Here is a 22358-nt window from a genome sequence, read left to right as displayed (position 1 = left end):
GGTATTCAACCAATGTACCAGTGAATTGGGTGTTTACACCACCCCTTGAAGGAATTCTTTTCCTTTGTTTGTTACCTTTCATATATATAATATATATATATATATATATATATATATATATATGTGTGGTGTGTGTGTGGTGGTGCGTGTGTATATATATTGAAGGCGGCGAGCTGGCAGAACCGTTAGCACGCCGGGCGAAATGCGTAGCCTTATTTCATCTGCCGCTACGCTCTAAGTTCAAATTCCGCCGAGGTCGACTTTGTCTTTCATCCTTACGGGGTCAATAAATTAAGTACCAGTTACGCACTGAGGTTGATCTAATCGACTTAATCCGTTTGTCTGTCCTTGTTTGTCCCTTTTATGTTTAGCTCCTTGTGGGTAATAAAGAAAAAAAAAATATATATGTATATATATGTATATATATGTATGTGTATATATTAATGTTCACTGACAAGCATATATATATACACACACACACACACACACATATGATCATCATTATCATCATGAGCATTATTCAATGTCTGCTTTCCATGCTGGCATGGGTTAGATGGTTGGACTGCAGCTGGTAAGCCAGAGAACTGTACCAGGTTCAAGTCTGATTTGGCATGTTTCTATGGCTGGATGCCCTTCCTGACACCAACCACCCCAACAGTGTAAAAGATGCTTTTTACATGCCACCATCCCAGGTGCCACTGACATGACACTGCCAGCAGTCCTGACTACAGTTTCACTTGGCTTGCCGAGTGTACTCAAACACGGCATACTGTCATGGTGTTGGTCACTTGTCATTGGCTCCATGTGGCTCAACATTCGAAGATCATGCCTCATATACATACATGGTCATATACATACCGCCAACACCTCTTATGGTCCATCTCCTTTGTTCCTGCTTTTAGGCTTTCACTCCCTACACGCCAACTGTATTTGATTTGTTCTCAGTCGAAAGACACCTTATATATATATATGAAATACAGAGAGAGAAAGCAAGGGAAATGGTGAAAGAGATAGATAGATAGATAGATAGATAGATAGATAGATAGATATAGATAGATAGATAGATAGATAGATAGATAGACAGATAGATAGATATAGATAGATAGATAGATAGATAGATAGATAGATAGATAGACAGATAGATAGACAGATAGATAGATAGATAGATCGACAGACAGATAGATAGATAGACAGATAGACAGATAGATAGATAGATAGATAGATAGATAGATAGATAGATACATAGATAGACGGATAGATAGACAAATAGATAGATAGATAGATAGACAGATAGATAGATATAGATAGATAGATAGATAGATAGATAGATAGATAGACAGACAGATAGATAGATAGATAGACAGATAGATAGATATAGATAGATAGATAGATAGATAGATAGATAGATAGACAGATAGATAGACAGATAGATAGATAGATAGATCGACAGACAGATAGATAGATAGACAGATAGACAGATAGATAGATAGATAGATAGATAGATAGATAGATAGATAGATAGACAGACAGACAGATAGATAGATATAGATAGATAGATAGATAGATAGATAGATAGATAGATAGATAGACAGATAGATAGATAGATAGACAGACAGATAGATAGATAGATAGATAGATAGATAGATAGACAGACAGACAGACAGACAGGTAGGTAGGTAGATAGATAGATAGATAGATAGATAGATAGATAGATAGATAGATAGATAGATACATAGATAGACAGATAGATAGACAAATAGATAGACAGATAGATAGATAGAGAGAGAGAGAGAGAAACAAGCAGACAGAAACAGTTTGTCACTCAATACAGTGTCAGCTCCCTACACATCTGGCATGTCCCCTACAAAACAACCCTTAAAAACCCTAACCATTCCTCTACAATACATGTCTCTCCTCTGCCTCCCTATTTACATGACCTATTTCTTTGAACTCTTCCGTGCAACTTCCAGAGGGAACCATCCCAGTCAGAACCCATCAATCCATCCGTATTTCTTTAACATGTGATGCCATTTATTTTTTGGTAATATTATCTGATCCCAACCCTTGCTCCACCTCCACCCACCCTCACTCAAATGACATTTCTCTCTCTCTCTCTGTTTGTCTTCCTGTCTATCCCTCTCACTATTCCTCTGCTCGTGCACTCTCTCTCTCTCTCTCTCTCTCTCTCCCTCTTTCTCTCCCGACCATCTGTAGCTATATGTTACCGAGAAACAGTGTTACACTATCACCATCTGTCTGTCTGTCTGTCTCTTATCTATTTTATATGTTTTTATGCTTTTATCTCTCTCTCCCTCCTTCTCTCTCTCTTTCTCTCTCTCTTTACTTTTCTGTGTCTCTGTCGATCTCTGGTTTTCTCACTCTCTCTCCCCTTCTATCTACCTATTTCATCTCTCTCACTCTCTCTCTCTCTCTCTCATTTTCTTTCTGTCTTTTTATCTCTTTGTTTTCTAATCTCTCAAATTGTCTATCTCTTTCCACCCTTTCTCTCTCTCTCTCTCTCTCTCTCTCTCTCTCTCCCACTCCATCCCCCCCTCTGTCTCTCCCCCTTTCTCTCTGCAGGTAAAAAAAAAAAGAGAAATTCAGATACTCCAATATAGGAAAGTCAGGACTCATTCTTCTTCAACAATTAATTCCATCTTAATAAAGAAACAAAACAATAAACATATTCCTTGCAATGATTCTGCGTATTAAGAAGTTTGCTCCCCAGCCACATGGTTCCAGGTGCAATCCCACTGCATGGCACCTCGGGCAAGGGTCATCGACTAGTCTTCTATAGCCTCAAGCCAATCAAAGCTTTGCAAGTGGATTCAGTAGATGGAAAATGAAAGAAGCCCTTTGTGTATATGTATATATATATATATATATATATATATATATAATAATAATATTAGGGAATAAATCCAAACTTACAGAGAAGAATTAGATTTAGGATTAAATCCAATTTTATAGTATAAATATATTATATTATATTATATTAAATTAGAGATAACACCACTATTATATAATCAAACAATGAAAAACATAAGCCAATACATAAAATTAATTTTAAAATATAAAAGTTAAAATTTAAAAAACTTTAAAATTATTTAAATAATTTAAACTTATAAATTTTAAATATATATATACAAATATATATATATATATATGTATGTATATTTTTAGAGTTATATATTATTTTATTTATTAATTAATTAATTTATTTATTTATTATTTTTTATTATATAAATATCAAAAGTATTAAAAGTTTAATAAAAGATAAAGAGTAAAACACTACGACCGTTTCATGGCTGTACCAATTCGAATAACAATAATTTAAATTCAATTAATAATTCGAATTATGGTTACAGTCAGCCTTCAGGTTAATTGAAATATTTTAAAAATAATCAGAAATATTTAAACAATATTTTTAATATAATAATTTTACTTATAATAAACTCCATTATCAAACTAGAAACTTAAAACTTAACTATTATGATTATATCAAAATCGATTATAATGTTAAATATTAATTTTAATTTTTAAGGTAAGAAACCCACCAATAATCTAATATTGGTAATAGTCTATATCTAATTACATAAATATTTTTTTTTAAAATGACTATTATATATAAATTATCAATGAAAATATATAAATGTATATAAATATTATAATTAAGATCTAAAATAATCTCTATAAATAAATATATATTATAGAGTTTATTATAAGTAAAATTATTATATTAAAAATATTGTTTAAATATTTCTGATTATTTTTAAAATATTTCAATTAACCTGAAGATTGACTGTAATTCGAATTATTAATTGAATTTAAATTATTGTTATTCAAATTGGTACAGCCATGAAACGATCGTAGTGTTTTACTCTTTATCTTTTATTAAACTTTTAATACTTTTGATATTTATATAATAATAAAAATAAATAAATAAATTAATTAATTAATTAATAAATAAAATAATATATAAATATAAAAATATACATACATATATATATATATTTGTATATATAATTTATAATTTATAAGTTTAAATTATTTAAATAATTTTTAAATTTTTAAATTTTAACTTTTATATTTCAAAATTAATTTTATGTATTGGCTTATGTTTTTCACTGTTTGATTTGCCTAATAGTGGTTTTATCTCTAATTTAATATAATATAATATATATATATATTATATATATATATATATATATATGATTTTGATTTTGATTTTTGCAGTTTCAGCTAATGAGCTGTGACCATGCTGGGGCACCGCCATTTGGTTTGCTACATGGTTTTTACCTCACGGATGCTTTTTAGCAAACGCCATCTGATGCATGAGAGAGTTCGATGCAGCTGCCCTCATCTGCACCTCCTGCCGTGAAGTTGGTTCATCCGGGACACCTGACAGGAAGAGATCCAGTCCTACTTTAAAGACATCCGCATCTACACCATGCAGGTCCCTCAGGTTCTTCGGGAGGATATTGAAGAGCCGTGGGCCTCTGAAGCCCAGGCTATCACAATATCTTGTCCTACATCTTGATGTATATATATATATATATATATGCATATAGTAAATCCCCAAAAAACAACAACGTGGGGACATAGTACATGTAAAGTATTAGCAGATGCTCAGGGAAGGAAAGAAAGATGGTTTAACGTTTCGAGCAGACGCTCTTCTTCAGAAAGAGAGGAAAGTCCAAAAGAAAAGGAAGATGGAGGAAAAATATCACCAACGATTCACATGTGGTTACATTTTGAAATGACTGGGAGGGAATATATAAGTGTGTATGTGTATATATATATGTATATATATATCATCATCATCATTTAACGTCCGCTTTCCATGCTAGCATGGGTTGGACGGTTCAACTGGGGTCTGGCAAGCCCGAAGGCTGCACCAGGCCAGTCAGATCTGGCAGTGTTTCTACAGCTGGATGCCCTTCCTAACGCCAACCACTCCGAGAGTGTAGTGGGTGATTTTATGTGCCACCGACACAGGTGCCAGACGAGGCTGGCGAACGGCCACGCTCGGATGGTGTTTTTTTTATGTGCCACCGACACAGGTGCCAGACGAGGCTGGCAGACGGCCACGCTCGGATGGTGTTTTTATGTGCCACCGACACAGGTGCCAGATGAGGCTGGCGAACGGCCACGATCGGATGGTGTTTGTTACGTGCCCACAGCACGGAGGCCATATATATATATGTATACACATATATATATATATATATATATATGTATACACACACACACAAATATATATATATGTATAAAAAATATATATAAAAATACAAAATGGGACAAGAACGCAAAACAATCAAAGAGACGACACAAAAAACGGACGGGTCATTCGAAGCCTCTAATCTTCAGCCAAGAACCAGATCATCCTCGCAATTTCGGCTGATTAATCTTGAGATTGCTCCAATCCAGCCAGCCCCAAGGAAAAACTAAGCTACAAGCATTAGATTTCTTGGAAAAAGGATCGAATGTATACGAAACAAGGACAGAAAAATGGACGATGCCACACGAATATAAATACAAAAAACAATAATGGTAATAACAGGACAAAAACAGCGGGTGTCTTACGACTTTAGACAGTTCAACTTAGCTTAGCTGGCGTATTTGGAAAAAAATGCCTTTATGGCGGACGAAGAAATTGATGTTGTCGTGGCGGTGGTATATATATATATATATAGAAATATATACACAGATATATATATATATTGTTTATGGATTATAAATAACTTGCAGTATCGCCAGCGTTGCTCGGTTTGTAAGGGAAATAACTATATAAGCATTTTTAGAGAGTTATAGCCAAAAAATAGCCAAAAAAATGCATTAAAAATGGAAAAAAAATGATGGTAAATTTTATTTTAAATCGTTGACTCATCGTAGACATTTTTAGAGAGTTACTTCCCTTATATAATAGCGAAAAAATGCATTAAAATGAAAAAAAATGATGCTAAATTATTTTTTAAATCGTAGACTCATCGTAGATGCGTGCTAATACCTAGAAGGGCTCGATATGAATCACGACTATAAGATACCCGCTTTTGGTTACACTGCACCGCAAAATGTGGGAGTAGTTAGGAATCTAAATCGAAGGAGACAGACACACAACTTGACTTTTATATATAAAGATTTAATAGACAGTATATATTCTTTTCACCATACAGTGTATAAAATTTTGATGTACAGTATTTACTTGAAAGGTAGATCTCTATTTTTAATAATGTACCAAAGATAGATTCAACATTATTATCTGTATATTGTCCGACTTCATCAGACAGTAAAAGTTTTATTGTATAATTATATCTGCAACATTCAATGTAACATTGTCTCACATTATCTTGTGCAATGTTATCTCGAATTAAATGAAATAATTTAATCTTCCATTATGCCAACGATGGTCACAATAGTATTTATCTTGCAAGATAAACTAAGGAAATACAGAGCTGTAGAATATGGCTTTTTGGGTGGAGCAATGTTGGTAGATGGTATTGAGTGGGGGACAGGTGATGAGGGAAAGTTGATGAGGGAGAGGTCAGGTGATGAGGGAGGGTAGATGAGTGGGATGTTAAGTGTAGAGAGTGGGAAGCTGGGGGAGAAGTCAGGTGATGAGTGAAGGGAGCTGAGTGAGAAGTCAAATAATGAGTGAGGGTAGATGAGGGAGAAGTCAGGTGTTGAGTGAAGGTAGATGAGGGAGAAGTCAGGTGTTGAGTGAAGGTAAATGGCATAGAGTAGAAGTCAGGTGATGAGTGAAGGGAGCTGAGTGAGAAGTCAAACGATGAGTGAAGGTAGATGAGGGAGAAGTCAGGTGTTGAGTGAAGGTAGATGGTATAGAGTAGAAGTCAGGTGATGAGTGAAGGGAGCTGAGTGAGAAGTCAAATGATGAGTGAAGGCAGATGAGGGAGAAGTCAGGTGTTGAGTGAAGGGAGCTGAGTGAGAAGTCAAATGATGAGTGAAGGTAGATGAGGGAGAAGTTAGGTGTTGAGTGAAGGTAGATGGGGAGAAGTCAGGTGTTGAGTGAAGGTAGATGGTATAGAGTAGAAGTCAGGTGATGAGTGAAGGGAGCTGAGTGAGAAGTCAAATGAGGAGTAAAGGTAGATGAGGGAGAAATCAGGTGTTGAGTGAAGGTAGATGCTATAGAGTAGAAGTCAGGTGATGAGTGAAGGGAGCTGAGTGAGAAGTCAAATGATGAGTGAAGGTAGATGAGGGAGAAGTCAAGTGTTGAGTGAAGGTAGATGGTATAGAGTAGAAGTCAGGTGATGAGTGAAGGGAGCTGAGTGAGAAGTCAAATGATGAGTGAAGGTAGATGAGGGAGAAGTCAGGTGTTGAGTGAAGGTAGATGGTATAGAGTAGAAGTTGGGTGATGAGTGAAGGGAGCTGAGTGAGAAGTCAAATGATGAGTGAAGGTAGATGAGGGAGAAGTCAAGTGTTGAGTGAAGGTAGATGGTATAGAGTAGAAGTCAGGTGATGAGTGAAGGGAGCTGAGTGAGAAGTCAAATGATGAGTGAAGGTAGATGAGGGAGAAGTCAGGTGTTGAGTGAAGGTAGATGGTATAGAGTAGAAATTGGGTGATGAGTGAAGGGAGCTGAGTGAGAAGTCAAATGATGAGTGAAGGTAGATGAGGGAGAAGTCAGGTGTTGAGTGATTGTAGATGGTATAGAGTAGAAGTCAGGTGATGAGTGAAGGGAGCTGAGTGAGAAGTCAAATGATGAGTGAAGGTAGATGAGGGAGAAGTCAGGTGTTGAGTGAAGGTAGATGCTATAGAGTAGAAGTCAGGTGATGAGTGAAGGGAGCTGAGTGAGAAGTCAAACGATGAGTGAAGGTAGATGAGGGAGAAGTCAGGTGTTGAGTGAATGTAGATGGTATAGAGTAGATGTCAGGTGATGAGTGAAGGGAGCTGAGTGAGAAGTCAAATGATGAGTAAAGGTAGATGAGGGAGAAGTCAGGTGTTGAGTGAAGGTAGATGGTATAGAGTAGAAGTCAGGTGATGAGTGAAGGGAGCTGAGTGAGAAGTCAAATGATGAGTGAAGGTAGATGAGGGAGAAGTCAGGTGTTGGGTGAAGGTAGATGGTATAGAGTAGATGTCAGGTGATGAGTGAAGGGAGCTGAGTGAGAAGTCAAATGATGAGTGAAGGTAGATGAGGGAGAAGTCAGGTATTGAGTGAAGGTAGATGAGGGAGAAGTCAGGTGTTGAGTGAAGAGAGCTGAGTGAGAAGTCAAATGATGAGTGAAGGTAGATGAGGGAGAAGTCAGGTGTTGAGTGAAGGTAGATGGTATAGAGTAGATGTCAGGTGATGAGTGAAGGGAGCTGAGTGAGAAGTCAAATGATGAGTGAAGGTAGTTGAGGGAGAAGTCAGGTGTTGAGTGATTGTAGATGGTATAGAGTAGAAGTCAGGTGATGAGTGAAGGGAGCTGAGTGAGAAGTCAAATGATGAGTGAAGGTAGATGAGTGACAAGTCAGATGATGAGAGATGGAAATGAGATGATGTGTGTGTTATGGGTATTGTGGTATGTGCTGTAGTGTTAGGTGGTGATTGTATTGTAGAAGGTGTATTGAATTACATTAATGTGTAAGTTGGTGGTTGTGTATGGACATCTCTGTTATGTGCTGTGCCATGTTCTTGGGCAACAATTACATAGAATATGCCATGTGTGGGTTGTGTTATATTTGTTTAATGGGGTTTTCATTATTGGGTTGGTTATGGTGAATGGAACAAGGGTTAGAAGTAAGACGTAAGGGTCAAGACGTAAGGGTCAAGACGTAAGGGTCAAGACGTAAGGGTCAAGACGTAAGGGTCAAGACGCTGTGTTCTTAAGACATGAATGACCCAACAATAAACTAAATGTGTTTCTATATATTTACTATTTCACACAGTTTATATATTTCATATATCTATAAGTAAATTAAATATATATTCCCTTCTAAAGTAGGCACAAAGCCTGAAATTTTGAGGGGAGGGGAAAGCTGATTACACGACTCCCAGCGGTCAACCGATACCTATTTTATCAAAAGGATGAAAGGCAAAATCGACCTCAGTGGAATCTGAACTCAAAATGAAAAGACAGATGAAATACCACGAAGTATTTCACCCTCTATGCTAACATTTCTTCCTGTTTGCGGCCTTAACAAGCGAATCAAATATATTGATTTTCTATTTTAGCACAAGGCCAGCAATTTTGTGGGATGAGATGAATAAATTACATAGACCCCCTAATGTTTCACTGGTACTCATTTTATTGACCCCGAAAGGATGAAAAGCAAAGTTGATCTCAGTGAAATTTGAACTCAGAATGTAAAGATAAATGAAATACCTATTTCTTTACTACCCACAAGGGGCTAAACACAGAAGAGACAAACAAGGACAGACAAAGGGATTAAGTCGATTACATCGACCCCAGTGCGTAACTGGTACTTATTTAATCGACCCCGAAAGGATGAAAGGCAAAGTCGACCTCGGCGGAATTTGAACTCAGAACGTAGCAGCAGACGAAATACCTATTTCTTTACTACCCTCAAGGGGCTACACACAGAGAGGACAAACAAGGACAGACAAACGGATTAAGTTGATTATATCAACCCCAGTGCGTAACTGGTACTTATTTAATCGACCCCGAAAGGATGAAAGGCAAAGTCGACCTCGGCGGAATTTGAACTCAGAACGTAGCGGCAGACGAAATACCGCTAAGCATTTCGCCCGATGTGCTACTGTTTCTGCCAGCTTGCCGCCTTTGATAAATGAAATACCATTAAGCATTTTGTCTGGCATACAAACAATTCTACCTGCTCTTCAAATCATCATCATCATTCAATGTCTGCTTTCGATGCTGGCATGGATTGGACAGTTTTACTGAGAACTGGTAAGCAGGGAGCTGCACCAGGTCCCAATCTGATGGTTTCTATGGCTGGATGCCCTTCCTAACACCAACCACTGCAAGAGTGTGGTGGGTGCTCTCTATGTGTCACTGGCATGGGTGCCATTGAAGTGACACCTGCATCGGCCATGACAATGATCTCACCTGGCTTATCAGGTCTTCTCAAGTACAACCATATCACCAAAGGTCTCACTCGCCTGCCACTGCCTCCGTGAAGCCCAATGCTCAAATGGTGATTTTTATCTGCCAGTCAGACATCACTGGCTTCAGTCATGACTACAATTTCACTTGGCTTAACAAGATCTTCTCAAGCACAGCAAATCACCCAACATTTAAAGGTTACCGTTTATGTGCTGGTAATGTGACACTTGCATTGGCCACGACTATAATGAAATAGATGTAATGAAAACCACATTTGCTAGACTGTATGTGATATTTAACCCTTTCGTTACTGTATTTATTTTGAGATGCTCTGTTTTTCTCTCAATTATTTTAAATATAACAAAGAATTTAGTAAAATAATTTGGTTATCATTAAGCTAGTGTTAGGTGGAAGTGTTAGTGTTTGGTGGAAGATTTAAATTCAGAACTTATGAAAACAAGACATTTGTACTACAGAGCCAGAGGCGGTTTCAACCAGGTTGGTATCAAAAGGATTAAGAATTGTTTCTCTATTATATATTTTAACCCTTTTGTTATTGTATTTCTGTTGAGATGCTCTGTGTTTCTTTCAGTTAATTTTAAATATAACAAAGAATTTAGTAAAATAACTTTGTTATCATTAAACTGGTGTTCGGAACATAAATTGTGACTAAGATTTTAATTCAAAACTTTAGGAAACAAGACATTTGTACTACATTTGTATATATATCGTCCGCCGCCAAGGCATCGCCGATAAGGCTCCTTTCCAATGCGCCAGAGAAAATTTGCTTGCTTGTTATCAGTCGTAAGACACTTGTTGTTTTCACCGTTAATGCTTCTGTATTTCATGTTTCTGTATTCCATTATTGTTTTTTGCCTTTTATATTCGTCCCTTTTGCTGTCCCGGTGTTCGTATGCATTCGATCCTTCTTCCAGGAAATCTACGCTCCCAGCTTAGTTTTTCTAATGCTCGTTGCTTAGTTTTTCTTGGAGGGCTGGCCGTGATCTAGTAATCTCAAGATTAATCAGCCGAAATTACTACGATGATCCGGTTCTTGACTGAAGACTGAGGGCTTCGAATGTCCTGTCTGTGTTTATTGTATCGTCTTCTAAGAGTTATACGTTCTTGTCCATGTTGTATTTTTCTACATACCTTAATATATATATATATATATGTATATACATGTGTGTGTGTATATATATATTTGTGTATGTGTGTGTGTGCATATGTATTTCTTTTCTTTTTCTTCTTTTATTTGTTTCAGTCATTTGACTGTGGCCATGCTGGAGCACCACTTTTAACTGAACACGTCACCCCAGGACTTTTTCTTTGTAAGCCTACTACTTATTCTATCGGTCTCTTTTGCTGAACGGCTAAGTTACGGGGACATCAATACACCAACATCGGTTGTTAAACGATGGTGGGGGACAGACACACAAACACACACACACGACAGTATTCTTTCAGTTTCTGTCATACACACACACACACGATGGGATTCTTTCAGTTTCTCTCATACACACACGATGGTTTTTTTTTATTGCCCACAAAGGGCTAAACATAGAGGGGACAAACAAGGACAGACAAACGGATTAAGTCGATTACATCGACCCCAGTGCGTAACTGGTACTTAATTTATCGACCCCGAAAGGATGAAAGGCAAAGTCGACCTCGGCGGAATTTGAACTCAGAACGGAGCGGCGGACGAAATACTGCTAAGTATTTCACCCGGCGCGCTAACGATTCTGCCAGCTTGCCACACACAAACACACGATGGGATTCTTTCAGCCTCCATCATACACACACCACACCACACATATATATAATGTATATTATATATGTGTGTAAGCTTAGAAATGTACGTAGATATTGCTGCGGAATAAATCTCACTTCATTAACCATTACTCTGTTGCTGCCGAAAAACCTGCTGCCTCTCTGACCCCCCCCCCCCCCACCACCACCTTCCCCCCTCCCCACCCAAGATTCTAAGATTCTTCCAAAGTAACAGTAACCCTATTCAGAAATATAGTTCAACCCGATTCTAATCTGTCTGCCCTACCTCCCCCCCCACTCCATTCCACCCCCACCCCCATGGCCACCTCTCTAATTTCTTTCTCTCTATCTATGTCCATATATGGAAAGTGTCTTGCCACTGTTTGTGACTGCAATTAAGTAAATAAATAAATAAATAAAGAAAGCATTCTTTCTTTAACAGGTTTTCTCAATTTTTTTCATCATCATCATCATCATCATTACTAGACATTACATAACCATCATCATTACGCCACCACCATTGCTGCCATCACCACCACCACCACATATACATACATACACATATATAGCCGCAGTCAAATGACTGAAACATGTAAAAGAATAAATATTTATGTACACACACACACACACACACACACACAAATTATGTATATAGAAATTATACTCTTTTACTCTTATACTTGTTTCAGTCATTTGACTGCAGCCATGCTGGAGCACCGCCTTTAGTCGAGCAAATCGACCCCCAGGACTTATTCTATCAAACTCTTTTGCCGAACCGCTAAGTTACAGGGACATAATCACACCAGCATCAGTTGTCAAGTGATGTTAGGGGGGGGGGACAATCACAGACACACAAACATGTACACACATATGCGACGGGCTTCTTTTAGTTTCCGTCTACCAAATCCACTCACAAGTCTTTGGTCAGTCCGAGGCTATAGTAGAAGACATTTGCCCAAGGTGCCACGCAGTGGGACTGAACCCAGAACCATGTGGCTGGTAAGCAAGCTACTTACCACACAGCTATTATGCATATATATAAAGTGTATATAATGTCAATAGAATTTCTCTATATTTAATTTATTTTTATAATTGAATTATACCAATATTTTTATGGTATCCAACTGATGTACCAGTGAATTGGATGTTTTACACACCCCTTTGATGGATCGCTTTTCCTCAGTTTCTTACTTTATGTGTGTGTGTGTGTATATATATATATATATATACTCTTTTACTCTTTTACTCTTTTACTTGTTTCAGTCATTTGACTGCGGCCATGCTGGAGCACCGCCTTTTAGTCGAGCAAATCGACCCCGGGACTTATTCTTTGTAAGCCCAGTACTTATTCTATCGGTCTCTTTTGCCGAACCGCTAAGTGACAGGGAGGTAAACACACCAGCATCGGTTGTCAAGCGATGCTGGGGGACAAACACAAACACACAAACACATACGCACACATATATATATATACATATATACGACAGGCTTCTTTCAGTTTCCGTCTACCAAATCCACTCACAAGGCATTGGTCGGCCCAGGGCTATAGCAGAAGACACTTGCCCAAGATGCCGCGCAGTGGGACTGAACCCGGAACCATGTGGTTGGTTAGCAAGCTACTTACCACACAGCCACTCCTGCGCCTATATATATATATTTTTTTTTTGTGACCCCCTTCGGTCATGACTGACCATGGGATTGCACCTAGAAAGTTACCCTCCTAGACACAAGTCCGGGCAAGGTTGTTTTTTATGGAAGACCAGCAGTCGCCCATGCATACCAGCCTCCCCTCTCCACACCACCAGTGCTATCCAAGGGAAAGACAAAGGTCGATACGGCTTGGCACCAGTGACGTCGCAACTCATTTCTACAGCTGAGTGAACTGGAGCAACGTGAAATAAAGTGTCTTGCTCAAGAACACAACATGCAGCCCGGTCCGGGATTCGAGCTCACAACCTCACGATCGTAAGCTCAACGCTCTAACCACTGAGCCATGCGCCTTCACGTATATATATATATATATATATATATATATATGCAAGTGGCATGTAAAAAGCACCATCCGAATGTGGTCAATGCCAGCTTCCTTGTCCTGACTGGCTCCTGTGCTGGTGGCCAATGCCAGCATCACCTTGACTGGCTCCCATGCCGGTTGCACGTAAAAGCACCATCCAAACATGATCGATGCCAGCCACCTCTGGCTTCTGTGCCGGTGGCACGAAAAAAAGAACCCACTACACTCTCAGAGTGGTTGGCGTTAGGGAGAGCATCTAACTGTAGAAACACTGCCAGATCAGATTGGGGCCTGGTGCAGCCTTCTGGCTCACCAGTTCTCAGTCGAACTGTTCAACACATGCCAGCATGGAAAATGGATGTTAAACTAGATATATCATCATCATCATCATCATCATCATCATCATCGTTTAACGTCCGTTTTCCGTGCTAGCATGGGTTGGACGGTTTGACCGGGGTCTGGGAAGCCCGAAGGCTACACCAGGCCCAGTCTGATCTGGCAGTGTTTCTACAGCTGGATGCCCTTCCTAACGCCAACCACTCCGCGAGTGTAGTGGGTGCTTTTTACGTGCCACCTGCACAGGTGCTAGGGGGGGCCGGCATCGGCCACGAACGGTTGGTGCTTTTAACGTGCCACCAGCACGGAAGCCAGCTAAGGTGGCGCTGGCATCGGTCACGTTCAGATTGTGCTTTTTATGTGCCACTGGCACTGGAGCCAGTCAAGGCAGCGCTGGCATTGACCGATATATATATATATATATATATACATACACATACACACAGATGTGCATACATTCATACCCACAGGTCACACACACACACACATGGATGCATGTATGAATCAGATAAAATCATCGTTCCTTGACTTATCATAAAGGTTTTATTATCTCTTGGAATGCCAAGTTAGAAATGAAAATTTTCTGTTTGACAGTAGCTCCTTTGAGTCAATATTTTTAGCTTATGAATGTGTGTGCACATATATTTGTGTGTGTGTGTGTGTATTGATATTATATATATATATATATATATATACATACATACATACACATGTACACATACATATGTATGCGTGTGTGTGTATGCATATATAAATATATTTATGTACACACACACACATATATATATATATGTGCATATATATATATATATGTTTATATATATGTATATATAAGTATGTGTATGTGTGTGTATATATATATATATATACACTCCTGTCACAACCTGGGACCTTGATGACTGCTTAAATGCAAGAAAGTATACTAGTCCCTTAATATTTTATATTCAATATTTCATCCATTCAATAAGACAATCAATACTTCATTTCATTTTACTATATATATATTATTTATACTATATATTTTATATTCTACATTAATATTATAAAGAATATAAATAAAACATAAAAAACAGAGTTGGAATTTCTTTGAATTACTCTTTTACTCTTTTACTTGTTTCAGTCATTTTGACTGCGGCCATGCTGGAGCACCACCTTTAGTTGAGCAAATCGACCCCAGGACTTATTCTTTGTAAGCCCAGTACTTATTCTATCAGTCTCTTTTGCCGAACCGCTAAGTGACGGGGACGTAAACACACCAGCATCGGTTGTCAAGCAATGCTAGGGGGACAAACACAGACACAGACACACACACATACATATATATATATACATATATACGACAGGCTTCTTTCAGTTTCCGTCTACCATATCCACTCACAAGGCTTTGGTTGGCCCGAGGCTATAGTAGAAGACACTTGCCCAAGGTGCCACGCAATGGGACTGAACCCGGAACCATGTGGCTGGTTAGCAAGCTACTTACCACACAGCCACTCCTGCGCCTACATATATATATCACCACACATCCATGCCCATACATATACAATATATATAATTATGAAAGGCACTATAAAACACTTAATTAAGTCAGTTTAATTAATCTTAGTCATCGTTACATGTAAACAATGCTAATAACTCTATTGTGTGTCTTCTAAGGCATTTCCATTATGTAGGTTACTTCCATTTGTTCCAAACGGTGAAGGTCACTATGGCTGGCTTTCCAGAATGCAGGCATAGTTGTGTGGTAAAGAAGCTTGCTTGTCAGCCCTGTGCTTTCAGGTTCAGTCTTAATGTGTGCCTTCTGGTATCATTTGGGGCTAACCAAAGCTTTGTTGGTGGATTTGGTAGACAAAAATTAAAAGAAGCCCATCATTTATATACATGGCGATTTTTTTTCCTCTGTCTTCCCTTCTTGGGATCTTTCCTTCTCCTATGTTTCCGACGAAGAGCTCCGCTCGAAACGTTAAACCCTCCTTCTTCCCTTCTTTCCTGAGCGTCCAATAATACTTTATTTGTTCCATGTCCTTGCATTGTTGTGTTTTTTTGTTTTCTTGTTTGGATTAACTTTATATTATATATATATATATATATAATATATATATATATATATATATATAATATATATATATATATCATCATCATCATCATCATCATCATCGTTTAACGTCCGTTCTCCATGCTAGCATGGGTTGGACGGTTCGACTGGGGATCTGGGAAGCCAGAAGGCTGCACCAGGCTCCAGTCTTATCTGGCAGTGTTTCTACAGCTGGATGCCCTTCCTAACGCCAACCACTCCGTTGTATATATATATACATGCACAGACGGGTGTCCCAAAAGTCACCAATGGGTTTCAATTTTTAACAAATAAATGCATGAGATTTGGATACAATATAAAGGACATTATGGAAATTAATTATTTAACATTTTCCCTCTCTTTTCACATTTTATCAAAATTTCATGCAATTATTTGTAAAGTTATGGAAGTTATTAAATATTCAGAGAATACCGAGTGATAAAAAACAAACATCCAGTCAACATCATGGTGTTTGGAGTGATTTATAGTGATGGCAACATTATACGTCAATGCATCTTCCCACACAACTTCAGACTCAACATGGAGACTTACATCAAGTGTCTGGAGGAGGTAGTGCTGCCCTGGGTCAAGAGGGCGGCTGCTGGAAGACCCTATGTCTGGCAACAGGACTCTGCACCATGCCACACAAGCAGGAGAACCCAGTCATGGCAGTCAGACGATTTCTGTGACCACATCACCCCTAACATCTAGCCACCTTACACCCCAGACTGCAAACCCCTCGATTATTATGTGTGGGGCTCATTTGAGCGAGAGACCAACAAAACTCCTTGTAACACCAAAGATGAACTGAGGGCAAGGATTATGGCAGCATTCACTAACTTAAACAAGGAAACTGTCCAAAAGAGTTGCAGGAGATTTCAAAGTTGTCTGGAGGCTGTGGTTGAAGCCAATGGCGATTCTATTGAATAAATTTACTCTTTAAGTATTTCAAGATATTTTTATGTAATTTTGGTAAATATATTTAAGGTGTATTCCATCAGGAATGTAGGAAGGTACAAAATAGAGCTTGTTCAACCTTAGAATTACCAAATAGCCGATGGTATTACAAACTACTAAAGGCGGCGAGCTCGCAGAAACATTAGCACGCCAGGCAAAATGCTTAGCGGTATTTCGTCTGCCGCTATGTTCTGAGTTCAAATTCCACCGAGGTCGACTTTGCCTTTCATCCTTTCGGGGTCGATAAATTAAGTACCAGTGACGCACTGGGGTCGATGTAATCAACTTAATCCTTTTGTCTGTCCTTGTTTGTCCCCTCTGTGTTTAGCCCCTTGTGGGTAGTAAAGAAATAGGTATTTCGTCTGCCACTACGTTCTGAGTTCAAATTCCGCCGAGGTCGGCTATCCTTTTGGGGTCGATAAATAAAGTACCAGTTACGCACTGGGGTGGATATAATTGACTTAATCCGTTTGTCTGTCCTTGTTTGTCCCCTCTGTGTTTAGCCCCTAGTGGGTAGTAAAGAAATAGGTATTACAAACTATTTCCAAGTTTAGATTTGGGCATTGGTCAATTGTGAAAATAAAATTGAGTGTCTACTAAATTCAAAAGAGGCAGATGGCTGTGTTAGCATCGAAGTCAAAGGTTTTGTAACTAATGGGGACAGCAATTGAGTATCATCTGAAGAAATACAACTGGATCCCATTAAACAGGTAAACCATTGCATAATCAAATTCCTGTAATTATGAAGAATAATGTCGTGTGGAAACATGCGGAGGGATTACAAATAACTGTCCAACCGTACCCCTTCTTGTTGACCCTATCCAATTCAATTATATCTGTTCTGCCTATATGCCTGTGCACACCTTTCAATGCAATGTATGCCAGAAGGTCTGCAAATCTAATGGAGGCCTCAGAAGACATTTTAAGATCCACAAAGATCAGAACTTAACTGCAGCTCTCGGTGGTCCAAATCAGAGGTGCAATCAAATTGGGTGTCTTTTCAAAACATTGTCTGGTTTAAAAAGCCACATCAGATGCCATGATGGTTCTGAGGAGTAGGTACAGGAGGTGGTCAAACTCTGCATAAGGAGTGGACAACCACCACACACACACACACACATATATATATATTTCTTTTTTTTCTTTTAATTCTTTCACTTGTTTCAGTCATTTGACTGTGGCCATCCTGGAGCACTACCTTTAGTCAAGCAAATCGATCCCAGGACTTATTTTCTAAAGCCTCGTACTTATTCTATTGGTTTCTTTTGCTGAACCACTAAGTTACGGGGACATAAACACACCAGCATCGGTTGTCAAGAGATGTTGGGGGACAAACACAGACGCACAAACATATACACACACATACATATATATATATATAAATATATCTATATATATATTATATATATATATATATATATATATATATATATCTATATAATATATATATGTGAAATAGAAAGAGAATATCTTGTAGTGGTAATCAAAAGTTTAACCGATACCTTAGTAGCAAAAATCACAGCAGTGAACAGCACGGTTGGAGGTACAACCATCTGGGTTGCAACCGTGCGTTGGTGCGGATAATTGAAATAAAACATTGGTTTGAAGAAATGGAGCCTGAAACTACCAACTGGTGCCCGATTGAACAGAAATCGTTTTAATAGAATGTAGATTTCTGTTAATCTGCGTTCAGCTCCATTTCTTCAATTCACCAATAATATATATATATATGTGAAAAGAAAGATGAATAAGTAGTGATTAATCAAAAGTTTAACCGATACCTTAGTAGCAAAATCATGAACAGCACGGTTGGAGGTACAACCATCTGGCGTTGCAAACGTGCGTTGGTGCGGATAATGAAATTAAAACATATTGGTGATATGAGAAATGGAGCTGAACGCAGATTGAACAGAAATCGTTTATTGTAGAATGAAATAAAACGATTTCTGTTCAATCTGCGTTCAGCTCCATTTCTTCAATTCACCAATAATATATATATATATGTATATATATATATACGATGGGCTTCTTTCAGTTTCCGTCTACCAAATCCACTCACAAGGCTTTGGTCGGCCCGAGGCTATAGTAGAAGACACTTGCCCAAGGTGTCAGGCAGTGGTACTGAACCCAGAACCATGTGGTTCATAAGCAAGCTATTACCACACAGCCGCTCCTACGCCTATGCGCTTAATTTAATTATACTAAGAAATTTATGTAATAATTTTGAATAGGGAGTTTTTACAACATCAAGTCGCATGAATTTCGGTTGGTTTCAGTAATGGAGAACGCAATTGAAAGGAAACGTCGCTTCGAAAAAATTGGTATTTAATCTACAGCTTCTGTATTTGGTCACGGCCAGCCCTTTGTGGCCTTAAGTCGTACAAGGAGGAAAGAAAACTTTAAAATTCTTTTGAAGGAAACAAGCAGTCAAGGGATGATAGTTGCAGATAGATTTTTCACCAAAAAATTTGGCAAGAATTATTAAACTAAAAATGGCATAACTACAGATTCTTGGAGGCTAATGCAGTTTTGCACCTGTCCTTGAAAAATTCATTTTTTTTGAAAAAATTTCTTTCGGATTCCTACGGTTTAGATGTCGGAGATTACGAATATGTGAAAAAAAAGACAAAACAACTTTTTAAAATTTCACTCCTAATTAAAATTTTTTATTCTGTTTAGAGAGATTGTAGCAAATTGACGAACATATGCAAATAAAAATTAAATACAGACGAAAACATCAAAGTGAAAAGAATTAGCGTTTTTCTTGCCTTAAATAATCGTAAATAATAATTTAATGTAAATTAAATAAACACCATTTTATGAGGAACAAACATTTGATGTTTAATAATTAATGTTATAAATTTTAATAAGGGGCTCAAATTTCACCCCCCCCCTTCCAATTTTAAACTTTTTCATCCATTTATTTATCTATCTATTTATTTCTGTCCATTTATTCATAAAATATACTAGCAGTTGCTCGGGTTTGTTTTGACCCTTTAGAATTGGAATTTTTGAAAAGTAAAAATTTTGCATTATGTAGCTTGTTTAAGTGAACATTTTTCTGGTTGAAATACACCGAAAAATGGCGACACAGCAGTCAAAAAATCACAAAAAAAAAAGGGATTTTCATAGAAAAAAATGCACCTTTTTGATGTAAATAATTTTTGGTGTTAACATCGTCTGATCTGAATTTTTTCTTCTACGGAAGGAAGAGCAAACCTTCTTTTATCATACTTTCAATTTTGGTCAACTTGCGCCGCAGGGTCTTGGAGGAGACAGTGTTAGTTGAAGGCTACCAAACCTGCCATACACTGAACACAGCTTCAGCTTTATATATATATATAGAGATTTATCAAGTAAATGTGGTGGTCCTATAGAAGATGGTGTTACTGTTGTTTTTAGCCCCAGGAAAGCATTCATATCCATCTCTTTAGACCAGTGCTTTTCAAACTTTTTGCTGAAGCGGAACCCCAAGGAAACATTCCACTGGCTTGAGGAACCCCTGTGCAATAATTTAATTGTCTTATGCACACATATCTGCACAGGAGAATTAAAAATTACTGTCGATTTTTGTAACTTTTTGCGGAACCCCTGGACTGTACTGGTGGAACCCTGGTTGAAAACCACTGCTTTAGACATGTGTCTATATGCTTATAGAATTTAAAATTTTGAAAACGTGGTTTCTTGCATATTCGGAATCACAGACATCTAAAATGTAGCTCCGATTCCTGCCCCACCACCACGACTTTGGGTGATCATAGCTTTCAGAAAAATGGATATTTTTTAATGAAATTTTCTATGAATATGTGTTATATCATGAAGATTCAGAATATACAGAACTTTTAGGGGAAAGTGTTTTAGGAGGGAATGGAGTAGGGAGTTTCGGAAACTTCACCGACGTCCACTTCAATTCGTCTTCACTTTCAAGAAAATTGATATTTTTTAATGAAATTCTCTACAAATATACCTATTTCTTTATTACCCACAAGGGGATAAAACATAGAGGGGACAAAGACAGACATAGGTATTAAGTCGATTACATCGACCCCAGTGGTACTTAATGTATCGTAACTGGTACTTAATTTATCGACCCCGAAAGGATGAAAGGCAAAGTCGACCTCGGCGGAATTTGAACTCACAACCTAACGACAGACGAAATACAGCTACGCATTTCGCCTGGCGTGCTAACGTTTCTGCCAGCTCGACGCCGTCTACAAATATACCTCCAACTATTTAGATTCTGAGAACATAGAAATCTGGGGGCAAAACAATTGGGGGTTATTTTTGAGGACCGTTCCCCACTCGAGGGGTGTTTCGGAACAAGTCGTCCATATTTGTGCTTTTTTTCTCCGTTTTGACAGGGATTTTTCTCATTTCATTTTTCACTCAGGCCTTCCAGATGACGTGGTGGTCATGGGGGACATTTTATGAAAAATTTGTTTTCTAAAGTTCATAATTATTTTTCCACCTCAGCCCCACAAACTTAAAAAATATTAAGAGAAGCTTTTTCGGTTTTCCTTTATATCACACACCTTTTCTTCTAAAAATATAATTTTTCTTTTTAACCATAAAGACTTCCCTCATCGTTTTTAAATGCTTACTTCAGGAAAAGAAAATTTAAAAGGGTGAAATCGGTCCGGATGGGGATAAAGAGGAGAAAGGAGGGGCCGTGAGAAAAAGTTAGACCCTGGTGAAAAAGAAATTGGGAAAATCCCCGTTAGCAGGGATAATTAGGGGATTTATTATTGGTTGAGAAGGGGCTATTTTGATAATGGTTTGTCATGGGTTATATTCCTCAGGTTTATTTTGTTTGGGAAATTTAACCAAGGGGAAATTTCTGACCCCAAAACTCTGCCAATACTGAAATTAGCCATTACTCAAATTAGCCATTACTCAATCGAGTCAAAAGTTGAAGGGAAAATGTCTTGAAAGAAAAGGAGAATCCTTAAAATAATTCCAAATGTTTGAAGAATTGGAAATGGTAGAAAAATGAGGAAAAATATAGACAGAAGAAAGGAAAAGATTTCGATTTAATGAAAAACATTTGAAGATTATTTCCACTTATAACTAAAGCTAAATTCGAAAGTTACATTAAAGAACATTTCTTACTCACTTGTTCGTTCATAAAAGACCAATTTTCGCTGCTTCAGAGAAATCATGAAGTTTATTCAAGAGCCATTCTAT

The 22358-nt window shown here is 37.9% G+C and overlaps 1 long non-coding RNA gene across 1 annotated transcript; it reads left to right on the top strand.

The window, feature by feature from the left end:
• Positions 1–6514: 6514 nt before the first annotated feature.
• LOC118766845 lies at positions 6515–21997 on the top strand. The gene is made up of 2 exons (XR_005002755.1): positions 6515–6548; positions 21909–21997. It is a non-coding gene; the product is annotated as an uncharacterized LOC118766845 (long non-coding RNA).
• The last annotated feature ends 361 nt before the right edge of the window (positions 21998–22358 follow it).

This window comes from Octopus sinensis, linkage group LG18 (assembly GCF_006345805.1).
Source record: "Octopus sinensis linkage group LG18, ASM634580v1, whole genome shotgun sequence".
Lineage (NCBI taxonomy): Eukaryota > Metazoa > Mollusca > Cephalopoda > Octopoda > Octopodidae > Octopus > Octopus sinensis.
This window is presented reverse-complemented; position numbering and strand designations above follow the sequence as displayed.